Source organism: Scyliorhinus torazame, chromosome 20 (genome assembly GCF_047496885.1).
Source record: "Scyliorhinus torazame isolate Kashiwa2021f chromosome 20, sScyTor2.1, whole genome shotgun sequence".
NCBI classification, from domain to species: Eukaryota; Metazoa; Chordata; class Chondrichthyes; order Carcharhiniformes; family Scyliorhinidae; genus Scyliorhinus; species Scyliorhinus torazame.
The window spans coordinates 30,962,123-30,974,325 of record NC_092726.1 but is presented as its reverse complement, the minus strand read 5'-3'; the positions used below and the strand labels follow the sequence as shown (position 1 = coordinate 30,974,325).

The 12,203-nt window shown below is 51.6% G+C and overlaps 2 non-coding genes and 2 pseudogenes across 2 annotated transcripts; all 4 read left to right on the top strand.

The window, feature by feature from the left end:
- The first annotated feature begins 1,899 nt into the window (after positions 1 to 1,899).
- On the top strand, positions 1,900 to 2,076 carry LOC140397230 (U2 spliceosomal RNA; annotated as a pseudogene).
- Positions 2,077 to 8,224: 6,148 nt separating this feature from the next.
- LOC140397208 (U2 spliceosomal RNA) lies at positions 8,225 to 8,402 on the top strand (annotated as a pseudogene).
- A 785-nt stretch (positions 8,403 to 9,187) lies between these two features.
- LOC140397634 (U2 spliceosomal RNA) lies at positions 9,188 to 9,378 on the top strand. Its single transcript, XR_011937067.1, has one exon. It is a non-coding gene; the product is annotated as a U2 spliceosomal RNA (small nuclear RNA).
- A 2,005-nt stretch (positions 9,379 to 11,383) lies between these two features.
- Positions 11,384 to 11,566, top strand: LOC140397224 (U2 spliceosomal RNA). The gene has a single exon (XR_011936772.1). It is a non-coding gene; the product is annotated as a U2 spliceosomal RNA (small nuclear RNA).
- Positions 11,567 to 12,203: the final 637 nt, after the last annotated feature.

Genomic DNA, 12,203 nt, shown 5'->3' with positions numbered 1-12,203 from the left:
AGGAGAAGGCTTTTGACAGAATATCGCACACCTACATGATGGATGTGCTCTCCAAAATGGGGTTTGGGGAGGGAATTCGCAATTGGATCAAACTGCTCTACACAAACATCTATAGCGCAGTCTCAATCAATGGGTGGGAATCAGAAAAGTTCCAGATCAGATCTGGAGTCAGGCAGGGCTGCCCTCTCTCCTCTGCCCTTTTTGTGTGCTGCATATAACCTTTTGCCGAGTCCATCAGGAGGGATCCGGGTATAAGAGGAGTGACGATCCCAGGCAGTGGAGGCATGCAAGTCAAGGCCTCCCTGTACATGGACGACGTTGCCGTCTTCTGCTCGGATCCTGCGTCTGTACGCAGGCTCTTGACCACCTGCGACCAGTTTGAACTGGCCTCTGGAGCCAAGGTAAACCGGGGCAAGAGCGAGGCCATGTTCTTTGGGAACTGGGCCGACCGGTCCTTTGTCCCCTTCACTGTCAGGTCAGATTACCTGAAGGTGCTGGGGATATGGTTCGGAGCTGCTGGGGCGTGCACCAAAAACTGGGAGGAGCGCATAGGAAAGGTAAGACAGAAACTGGGCTGGTGGGAGCAACGCTCCCTCTCCATTGCGGGCAAAACCCTGGTCATCAGGTGTGAGGTACTCTCGGTGCTACTGTACGTGGCGCAGGTCTGGCCCATAACCCGACCCTACGCCACAGCAGTCACCCGGGCCATCTTCAAATTTATCTGGCGATCCAAGATGGACCATGTCCGAAGGGACACCATGTACAAACCTCTGGAGAAGGGAGGGCGGAACGTACCCAACGCCTCCCTCATCCTGTTGGCCACCTTTGTGTCCAGCTGCATCAAGCTGTGCGTGGACCCCCAGTATGCAAACACCAAGTGTCACTACATACTGAGGTTCTACCTGTCCCCGGTGTTGCGAAGGATGGGCCTGGCCTCATTGCCGCGGAACGCTCCAAGTAGTTGGACCGTACCGTACCACCTGTCCTTTGTGGAAAAGTTTTTGAAGGAAAACACCTTTGACCACAAGGCAATGAAGCAGTGGTCAGCACGTAATGTCCTCGAGGCCCTCAGGGAAAAAGAGACCGTGGAGGACGTTGGATGGTTCCCTGAGCAGACTGCCAGAGTCATCTGGCAGAACGCCTCATCACCAGAACTTTCAAACAAGCACCAAGACCTAGCTTGGCTGGTGTTGAGAAGGGCCCTCCCTGTCAGATTCTTCATGCACACCCGAAGGCTCTGCACCAATGCACGCTGCGCTCGGAGTGGCTGTGGGGGAAATGAGACGGTCACACACCTCCTTGTGGAATGTGCCTTTGCAAAGAAGGTCTGGAGAGAGATGCAGTGGTATTTGTCAAGGTTTATCCCAAACAGACCTGTGACACAGGACTCTGTGCTCTACGGACTGTTTCCAGGGACACACACCGAGACAAATATCAACTGCTGCTGGAAGGTCATCAACTCGGTAAAAGACGCTCTTTGGTCTGCCCGAAACTTGCTGATCTTCCAGTGCAAAGAATTGTCCTCGACCGAGTGTTGCAGACTGGCACATTCCAAGGTCCAGGACTACGTCCTGAGGGACGCACTCAAGCTTGGGGCAGCTGCCGCCAAGGCGCAATGGGGAAAGACCACTGTGTAAAGTCTTTCCAGCAAATGTACACCGAGGGGCGCGTAACAGTGTAAAGCCCCTCGGTCTGGGCAACCAACACTCCAATGTATAAAACAAACATGCCACTGTAAATATTTCAGAAGGAATTGTAATGTAAAGAGTGATATGTGTACGACAATATCAAAATTGAATGAACGAAAGTCAAGGCAACATGTAACCCTGCCGAAAATGTACAGTCAAGACAATTTGAAATGTTTCTGTAATGCTCATGATAATTTTTTATGAATAAAGTATATTTTTTTGAAAAAAAAAAAAATCTGTTCTTATTAGTTTAATATCTGATATGTCCTCAATCTGGGGACCGAAAGTTAAATTGATTTTTAGTACTCGGAGATGGTTCAGGGGCTTGCTCCTTCCGCTCCACGCATCAACCTGGTCTTGCAGTGCTTCCAGGAATGGTGCCTTCACCCTGCTTTGGGGCGAAAATGTATAAAAGCAGAAAATGCCGCAAAACCTGCCTACCCCTTTTCTTTGTTGTCCAGTTGCTTCATCCTGACCAATTTAAGGCATTTCAAGCTCCAAAGCATTGCTAGCTTTTCTGCTGGCGGGAGCTTCGTGCACTAATGCTGCGAGCCGATGGACTCGAGGACTTTCGGCAGCCAGGCTCCGTTTTCAGCTGATATGCCGCACAGATTTCCTGCTGCTATTTACAGGCCACTCACCCTCACCCTCGGATGCCGACTTGCCTTCTCCTCACTTCAGTTACCACATCCCTTCATCCTGCACAACGGGATAGTGTGGCGACAGACTGAACGGCATCCTGTTTGGATGTAGGTATACCTTCACGGCGTCTCTTTTAGTTCTCCTGACTCCACGACCAACACGCCAGGGTGGAGCTCAGGGAGACTAGACATTGCCCTCTGTTGGATTCCGCCAGTACTTGCTGCTTGCACGGATTGCCCTTTGTTCGGCAAAGGTGGAGATTACTTCGACTCCCTCCGTTGGGTGTCACTGGGCCTTCACAGCGTCTCCATTTCATCTGGTGACGACAGGGGACGGCTTGCCAGACGATGTCTTCGTGTTGTGTTTTACTTGTTCTGCATGCACAGACTCCACCGTGCTCGGCCAAGCTGGAGGTTTCTTGACCAACAGTGAGCGTAGACTAAAAGTTCCAAAGCACAGTCGAGCGCAGCAAGGTGCACCTGAATGTCGGTGGACGAGGAGGACAAGAGCCATTGCCGGAAAATATGGGCTATCGCTTCTCGACCTTTTGGCTAAGATCAAGTGTAGTCTCATTTGTTTGAGAGAAGCTGAGGATTTCGATGTCGATTGTGGATTGGAGAACTCGGAGGGATTGAAGTCGTCAAAGAGGAAACGTTTGGAGCTTGGCTGCTATTGGTGGATCTACATGCTGGCCTAAACCTTGAGTTTAGGCCTAACGCCGATACAGTTCCACACCCAACGTACGAGCTATGGATGCAGCTGCATCCCGACCACCAGGCTGGGGAGTGCGAAACACTGTCCGAGTCACAGTGAAGAAAACGGAGGGAGAGTCACCTTTGGACCGGAAACACTCCGTGAAGAGGGTGCTGCTCGAGTGTTGTGGGTTTAAAGCAACAGAGATCTTCTGCTTGCAAAACTTCCCCAAGAATGGTTTCTTTTATGTCACCTTCAAGAGCGTCGCAGCGTGCATCAAATTCTTGAACGCCTTCAAGGAAAAAGGTGACCAGAGTCCCCTGTCGATCCTGACTGCGGAGCCTCTGTTTACGCTACCGGCACAGCGAAATCGGGTTGTTACACTGCACACGTACAACCCCCACGTCCCTGTGTCTGATGTGCTCACGTTCCTCGCCAGGTACGCTGAGCTGAAAAGTGACAGCGTGCAAGTGAAAGACACCTTCGGCATCTGGACAAGTGAGCACCAGGTCAAGGTGACCCTAAGAACGGACAGCAACGGAGCCATCCTGCATCCCCCCTCCAATTTCGCTATTGGAGTAAATCGTGGCTACCTCTACTACGTGGGACAGCCACGAGTATGCCACACCTGTGGCAAAACGGGGCATGTTGCCGCAAACTGCAGTGTGACCTTCTGCAAGAACTGCAGGCAGGAGGGACACATGACTAAGGACTGCAAGGAAGACAAGTGCTGCAACCTGTGTGGGGAGGCCGGCCATCTTTACAGGGCCTGCCCGAAACGCGGGGCGACATATGCACAGATCATCAGCAGCGGAGTCAAAAAGGCGACCAGAGAGGAGGTGCATACACCCTCCACCGAAAAAGACACCACGGTTCAGAATTAGGAAAAGCAACAGAAGGGCCCCCAACAAAAAGAGGAGGCCCCAGCACCTCCTGACAACCCAACCCCAGCCCCATCTGATGAGGAACACTCAATGGAAGAGGAAGAGGATGGGACAAAGAATAAAGAGCCCTGGGTAACCGTGAACAGGGACAAACGAAAGAGAAAACAAAAAAACAAACTGAAGAACCCCCTGAGGGGTAGTGGCAAAAAGCGACACCTCTCAGCCGGCGCACTTAGTGCCGACACCTCATCCGATGAGGGAAAACAGGACAAGAATCGGCCTCAGATAAAGAGGCAAAGCACCAACGTGGAACGGAAGGCACAGACCCCCCAGACCACCGACCGGGAAGAAAACAAGGTCACAGACCAACCCCCGATAGCAACGAGCAGCAACAACCCAGGTGAAGACCGGCCTGCAACCCCAACACCTACTGACTGCCACGACGAACCCCAGGGCTACACCACCCCCCGCCCCCAATGCATCTGCATCAAAATCACGGGGCCAGTACGGACCAGAACAGTTTTCTCAGCCCTGCAACTGTGTTAAAGTTTGCGAGCACCACCGGCATGCTGGGGAATATTCAACAGCTGGAACAGCCAACTGTATAGACTCTGGACTCTTGAGACTGGTAAATCTATCTTTTTATAATGTGTTTAAAAATTGCATCCATAAATGTGCGAAGCATCAAAGATACTTCGCGGTGTGTAGCCACACTCAACTATTTGGCAAATGTAAAAGCTGACCTACTGTTCCTGCAGGAGTGCGGAATTCCGCACCTCAGCAACTACAGGCGCTGGTCGAGCTGGTGGTCCCACGGGCCATCCATCTGGTCAGGAGGAAACGACTGCCGCTCCTCCGGCCTGGGTATTCTGCTGCGGGGTGGCAACTTCACCATCTCCGACGTTAAGGAGGTGGTGGGTGGGCGCCTCCTCGTAGCAGACGTGAAATACAAAAACACCCCTCTCAGCCTTATTAATGTGTACGCCCCGGCCGTAAAAAGTGAGCGGCTGGCAGTTCTTCAGCAACTCCCACTGCTGTTGGCCACCTCCAAGCCAGTCATCCTGGGTGGTGACTTCAACTGCATCATCGATGCGGCTGGACGATCCAGCAAAGCCGACAGCAAACTAGACGCTACGTCCAGACTCCTGATGGAAACGGTAAAAGACGCCAAGCTGCTCGACGTCTGCAGCAACCCTGCAGACGGCGCGCAGCGTAGATACACATGGTCACGGCCAGACGGGTCCGTCCGCTCCAGGATAGACTTCTTTTTTGTGTCCCGAGCTTTCACGGTCAGGTCCACCGACGTAACGCCGGTGTTCTTCTCTGACCACTGCCTCCTACTGGCCGACTGCCACCTGCAGGAAGACCAGGGGGTAGGCAGGGGGACGTGGAAGCTAAATGTAAAACTGCTGACCCCTGAGAACATCGAGGAACTCAGGAGGGATTACAAAGGTTGGAGAACCGTGAAACCCCTCTTTGAGGCCCCACATCTCTGGTGGGAAGCAATCAAGGGGAATATCAAGAGGTTTTTCATCCTCAAGGGCGTTCAAAAGGTGAGAGAGAGACGAGGGGTCATGTCCAGGCTCCAGAAAAGTATGCAAAATTTGCTCCAGCTGCAGTCGATGGGGGTGGATGTCAAGGAGGATCTCCAAGAGGTGAAGAACCAGCAAGCCTCCCTCTACACCTCGTAGGCCTCCAAGGTTATCTTCCGTTCCAGAGTCCGCTCCGTGGAGCAGGACGAAAAGTGCTCACGCTTCTTCTTCCAAAAGGTGCACAGAGAGACCTCTGTGATCAGCAGCCTGAAGGAAGAAGATGGCTCTGAAAAGTCATCGCAGTCTGACATCCTGAGGATCAGCCAATCCTTTTATGCCGGACTGTATGACCTGAAGCCAACAGATAGCACTGTTTCCCAGACCTTCCTGTCGACTATCACGGAGGTCATAGGCGACAGCGAGCTGGAAAACCTGGACAAACCACTAACTCTGGACGAGCTGACAAAGGCCGCCAAGTCCTTCGAGACGAGTAAAACTCCCGGAAGTGACGGCTTACCGGTTGAGTTGTATTCGGCTCTGTGGGACTGGATGGGCCCAGACCTGCTGGAAGTGTACGAGAGTATGCTTCTGGAAGGCAGCATGTCAGAGTCCATGAGGAAAGGCATCATCACCCTCATCTACAAGCAGAAGGGGGAAAGGGAAGAAATTCGAAATTGGCGACCCATTTCACTGTTGAATGTGGACTACAAAATTCTAGCAAAGGTCATCGCCAATCGGGTCAGGTCTGCTCTGGAGTCGGTGACCCACCCTGACCAGACCTGTGCTGTACACGGCAGAAAGATCTCTGATAGCCTCGCGATACTCAGGGATACGATCGCCTACGTGCAGGACAGGGGGGTGGACACTTGCCTCATCAGCCTTGACCAGGAGAAGGCTTTTGACAGAATATCACACACCTACATGATGGATGTGCTCTCCAAAATGGGGTTTGGGGAGGGAATTCGCAATTGGATCAAACTGCTCTACACAAACATCTATAGCGCAGTCTCAATCAATGGGTGGGAATCAGAAAAGTTCCAGATCAAATCTGGAGTCAGGCAGGGCTGCCCTCTCTCCTCTGCCCTTTTTGTGTGCTGCATAGAACCTTTTGCCGAGTCCATCAGGAGGGATCCGGGTATAAGAGGAGTGACGATCCCAGGCAGTGGAGGCATGCAAGTCAAGGCCTCCCTGTTCATGGACGACGTTGCCGTCTTCTGCTCGGATCCTGCGTCTGTACGCAGGCTCTTGACCACCTGCGACCAGTTTGAACTGGCCTCGGGAGCCAAGGTAAACCGTGGCAAGAGCGAGGCCATGTTCTTTGGGAACTGGGCCGACCGGTCCTTTGCCCCCTTCACTGTCAGGTCAGATTACCTGAAGGTGCTGGGGATATGGTTCGGAGCTGCTGGGGCGTGCACCAAAAACTGGGAGGAGCGCATAGGAAAGGTAAGACAGAAACTGGGCTGGTGGGAGCAACGCTCCCTCTCCATTGCGGGCAAAACACTGGTCATCAGGTGTGAGGTACTCTCGGTGCTACTGTACGTGGCGCAGGTCTGGCCCATAACCCGACCCTACGCCACAGCAGTCACCCGGGCCATCTTCAAATTTATCTGGCGATCCAAGATGGACCGTGTCCGAAGGGACACCATGTACAAACCTCTGGAGAAGGGAGGGCGGAACGTACCCAACGCCTCCCTCATCCTGTTGGCCACCTTTGTGTCCAGCTGCATCAAGCTGTGCGTGGTACCCCAGTATGCAAACACCAAGTGTCACTACATACTGAGGTTCTACCTGTCCCCGGTGTTGCGAAGGATGGGCCTGGCCTCATTGCCGCGGAACGCTCCAAGTAGTTGGACCGTACCGTACCACCTGTCCTTTGTGGAAAAGTTTTTGAAGGAAAACACCTTTGACCACAAGGCAATGAAGCAGTGGTCAGCACGTAATGTCCTCGAGGCCCTCAGGGAAAAAGAGACCGTGGAGGACGTTGGATGGTTCCCTGAGCAGACTGCCAGAGTCATCTGGCAGAACGCCTCATCACCAGAACTTTCAAACAAGCACCAAGACCTAGCTTGGCTGGTGGTGAGAAGGGCCCTCCCTGTCAGATTCTTCATGCACACCCGAAGGCTCTGCACCATTGCACGCTGCCCTCGGAGTGGCTGTGGGGGAAATGAGACGGTCACACACCTCCTTGTGGAATGTGCCTTTGCAAAGAAGGTCTGGAGAGAGATGCTGTGGTATTTGTCAAGGTTTATCCCAAACAGATCTGTGACACAGGACTCTGTGCTCTACGGACTGTTTCCAGGGACACACACCGAGACAAACATCAACTGCTGCTGGAAGGTCATCAACTCGGTAAAAGACGCTCTTTGGTCTGCCCGAAACTTGCTGATCTTCCAGTGCAAAGAATTGTCCTCGACCGAGTGTTGCAGACTGGCACATTCCAAGGTCCAGGACTACGTGCTGAGGGACGCACTCAAGCTTGGGGCAGCTGCCGCCAAGGCGCAATGGGGAAAGACCACTGTGTAAAGTCTTTCCAGCAAATGTACACCGAGGGGCGCGTAACAGTGTAAAGCCCCTCGGTCTGGGCAACCAACACTCCAATGTATTAAACAAACATGCCACTGTAAATATTTCAGAAGGAATTGTAATGTAAAGAGTGATATGTGTACGACAATATCAAAATTGAATGAAAGAAAGTCAAGGCAACATGTAACCCTGCCGAAAATTTACAGTCAAGACAATTTGAAATGTTTCTGTAATGCTCATGATAAATTTTTATGAATAAAGTATATTTTTTTGAAAAAAAAAAAAAATCTGTTCTTATCAGTTTAATATCTGATATGTCCTCAATCTGGGGACCGAATATTAAATTGATTTTTAGGAGTCGGGGATGGTTCAGGGGCTTGCTCCTTCCGCTCCACGCATCAACCTGGTCTTGCAGTGCTTCCAGGAATGGTGCCTTCACCCTGCTTTGCGGCGAAAATATATAAAAGCAGAAAATGCCGCAAAACCTGCCTACCCCTTTTCTTTGTTGTCCAGTTGCCTCATCCTGACCAATTTAAAGCATTTCAAGCTCCCAAGCATTGCTAGCTTTTCTGCTGGCGGGAGCTTCGTGCACTTATGTTGCGAGCCGATGGACTCGAGGACTTTCGGCAGCCAGGCTCCGTTTTCAGCTGATATGCCGCACAGATTTCCTGCTGCTTTTTACAGGCCACTCACCCTCACCCTCGGATGCCGACTTGCCTTCTACTCACTTCAGTTACCACATCCCTTCATCCTGCACAACGGGGAAGTGTGGCGACAGACTGAACGGCATCCTGTTTGGATGTAGGTATACCTTCACGGCGTCTCTTTTAGTTCTCCTGACTCCACGACCAACACGCCAGGGTGGAGCTCAGGGAGACTAGACATTGCCCTCTGTTGGATTGCGCCAGAACTTGCTGTTTGCACGGATTGCCCTTTGTTCGGCAAAGGTGGAGATTACTTCGGCTCCCTCTGTTGGGTGTCACTGGGCCTTCACAGCGTCTCCATTTCATCTGGTGACGACAGTGGACGGCTTGCCAGACGATGTCTTCGTGTTGTGTTTTACTGGTTCTGCATGCACAGACTCCACCGTGCTCGGCCAAGCTGGAGGTTTCTTGACCAACAGTGAGCGTAGACTAAAAGTTCCAAAGCACAGTCGAGCGCAGCAAGGTGCACCTGAATGTCGGTGGACGAGTAGGACAAGAGCCATTGCAGGAAAATATGGGCTATCGCTTCTCGGCCTTTTGGCTCAGATCAAGTGTAGTATCTGTTCTTATCAGTTTAATATCTGATATGTCCTCAATCTGGGGACCGAATATTAAATTGATTTTTAGGAGTCGGAGATGGTTCAGGGGTTTGCTCCTTCCGCTCCACGCATCAACCTGGTCTTGCAGTGCTTCCAGGAATGGTACCTTCACCCTGCTTTGGGGCGAAAATGTATAAAAGCAGAAAATGCCGCAAAACCTGCCTACTCCTTTTCTTTGTTGTCCAGTTGCCTCATCCTGACCAATTTAAAGCATTTCAAGTTCCAAAGCATTGCTAGCTTTTCTGCTGGCGGGAGCTTCGTGCACTTATGTTGCGAGCCGATGGACTCGAGGACTTTCGGCAGCCAGGCTCCGTTTTCAGCTGATATGCCGCACAGATTTCCTGCTGCTTTTTACAGGCCACTCACCCTCACCCTCGGATGCCGACTTGCCTTCTCCTCACTTCAGTTACCACATCCCTTCATCCTGCACAACGGGATAGTGTGGCGACAGACTGAACGGCATCCTGTTTGGATGTAGGTATACCTTCACAGCGTCTCTTTTAGTTCTCCAGACTCCACGACCAACACGCCAGGGTGGAGCTCAGGGAGACTAGACATTGCCCTCTGTTGGATTCCGCCAGTACTTGCTGTTTGCACGGATTGCCCTTTGTTCGGCAAAGGTGGAGATTACTTCGACTCCCTCTGTTGGGTGTCACTGGGCCTTCACAGCGTCTCCATTTCATCCGGTGACGACAGGGGACGGCTTGCGAGACGATGTCTTCGTGTTGTGTTTTACTGGTTCTGCATGCACAGACTCCACCGTGCTCGGCCAAGCTGGAGGTTTCTTGACCAACAGTGAGCGTAGACTAAAAGTTCCAAAGCACAGTCGTGCGCAGCAAGGTGCACCTGAATGTCGGTGGACGAGGAGGACAAGAGCCATTGCCGGAAAATATGGGCTATCGCTTCTCGGCCTTTTGGCTCAGATCAAGTGTAATATCAGCTGGCGATCCAAGATGGACCGTGTCCGAAGGGACACCATGTACAAACCTCTGGAGAGGGGAGGGCGGAACGTACCCAACGCCTCTCTCATCCTGTTGGCCACCTTTGTGTCCAGCTGCATCAAGCTGTGCGTGGACCCCCAGTATGCAAACACCAAGTGTCACTACATACTGAGGTTCTACCTGTCCACGGTGTTACGAAGGATGGGCCTGGCCTCATTGCCGCGGAACGCTCCAAGTAGTTGGACCGTACCGTACCACCTGTCTTTTGTGGAAAAGTTTTTGAAGGAAAGCACCTTTGACCACAAGGCAATGAAGCAGTGGTCAGCACGTAATGTCCTCGAAGCCCCCAGGGAAAAAGAGACCGTGGAGGACGTTGGATGGTTCCCTGAGCATACTGCCAGAGTCATCTAGCAGAACGCCTCATCACCAGAACTTTCAAACAAGCACCAAGACCTAGCTTGGCTGGTGGTGAGAAGGGCCCTCCCTGTCAGATTCTTCATGCACACCCGAAGGCTCTGCACCAATGCACGCTGCCCTCGGAGTGGCTGTGGGGGAAATGAGACGGTCACACACCTCCTTGTGGAATGTGCCTTTGCAAAGAAGGTCTGGAGAGAGATGCAGTGGTATTTGTCAAGGTTTATCCCAAACAGATCTGTGACACAGGACTCTGTGCTCTACGGACTGTTTCCAGGGACACACACCGAGACAAATATCAACTGCTGCTGGAAGGTCATCAACTCGGTGAAAGACGCTCTTTGGTCTGCCCGAAACTTGCTGATCTTCCAGTGCAAAGAATTGTCCTCGACCGAGTGTTGCAGACTGGCACATTCCAAGGTCCAGGACTATGTGCTGAGGGACGCACTCAAGCTTGGGGCAGCTGCCATCAAGACGCAATGGGGAAAGACCACTGTGTAAAGTCTTCCCAGCAAATGTACACCGAGAGGCCGGTAACAGTGTAAAGCCCCCTAGGTCTGGGCAACCAACACTCCAATGTATAAAATAAACATGCCACTGTAAATATTTAAGAAGGAATTGTAATGTAAAGAGTGATATGTGTACGACAATATCAAAATTGAATGGAAGAAAGTCAGGCAACATGTAACCCTGCCGGAAATGTACAGGCAAGACAATTTGAAATGTTTCTGTAATGCTCATGATAAATTTTTATGAATAAAGTATATTTTTTTGAAAAAAAAAAAAAAAAAAATCTGTTCTTATCAGTGTAATATCTGATATGTCCTCAATCTGGGGACCGAATATTAAATTGATTTTTAGGACTCGGAGATGGTTCAGGGGCTAGCTCCTTCCGCTCCACGCATCAACCTGGTCTTGCAGTGCTTCCAGGAATGGTGCCTTCACCCTGCTTTGGGGCGAAAATGTATAAAAGCAGAAAATGCCTCAAAACCTGGCTACCCCTTTTCTTTGTTATCCAGTTGCCTCATCCTGACCAATTTAAGGCATTTCAAGCTCCAAAGCATTGCTAGCTTTTCTGCTGGCGGGAGCTTCGTGCACGAATGTTGCGAGCCGATGGACTCGCGGACTTGCGGCAGCCAGGCTCCGTTTTCAGCTGATATGCCACACAGATTTCCTGCTGCTTTTTACAGGCTACTCACCTTCACCCTCGGATGCCGACTTGCCTTCTCCTCACTTCAGTTACCACATCCCTTCATCCTGCACAACGGGGAAGTGTGGCGACAGACTGAACGGCATCCTGTTTGGATGTAGGTACACCTTCACGGCGTCTCTTTTCGTTCTCCTGACTCCACGACCAACACGCCAGGGTGGAGCTCAGGGAGATTAGACATTGCCCTCTGTTGGATTCCGCCAGTACTTGCTGCTTGCACGGATTGCCCTTTGTTCGGCAAAGGTGGAGATTACTTCGACTCCCTCCGTTGGATGTCACTGGGCCTTCACAGCGTCTCCATTTCATCTGGTGATGACAGGGGACGGCTTGCCAGACGATGTCTTCGTGTTGTGTTTTACTGGTTCTGCATGCA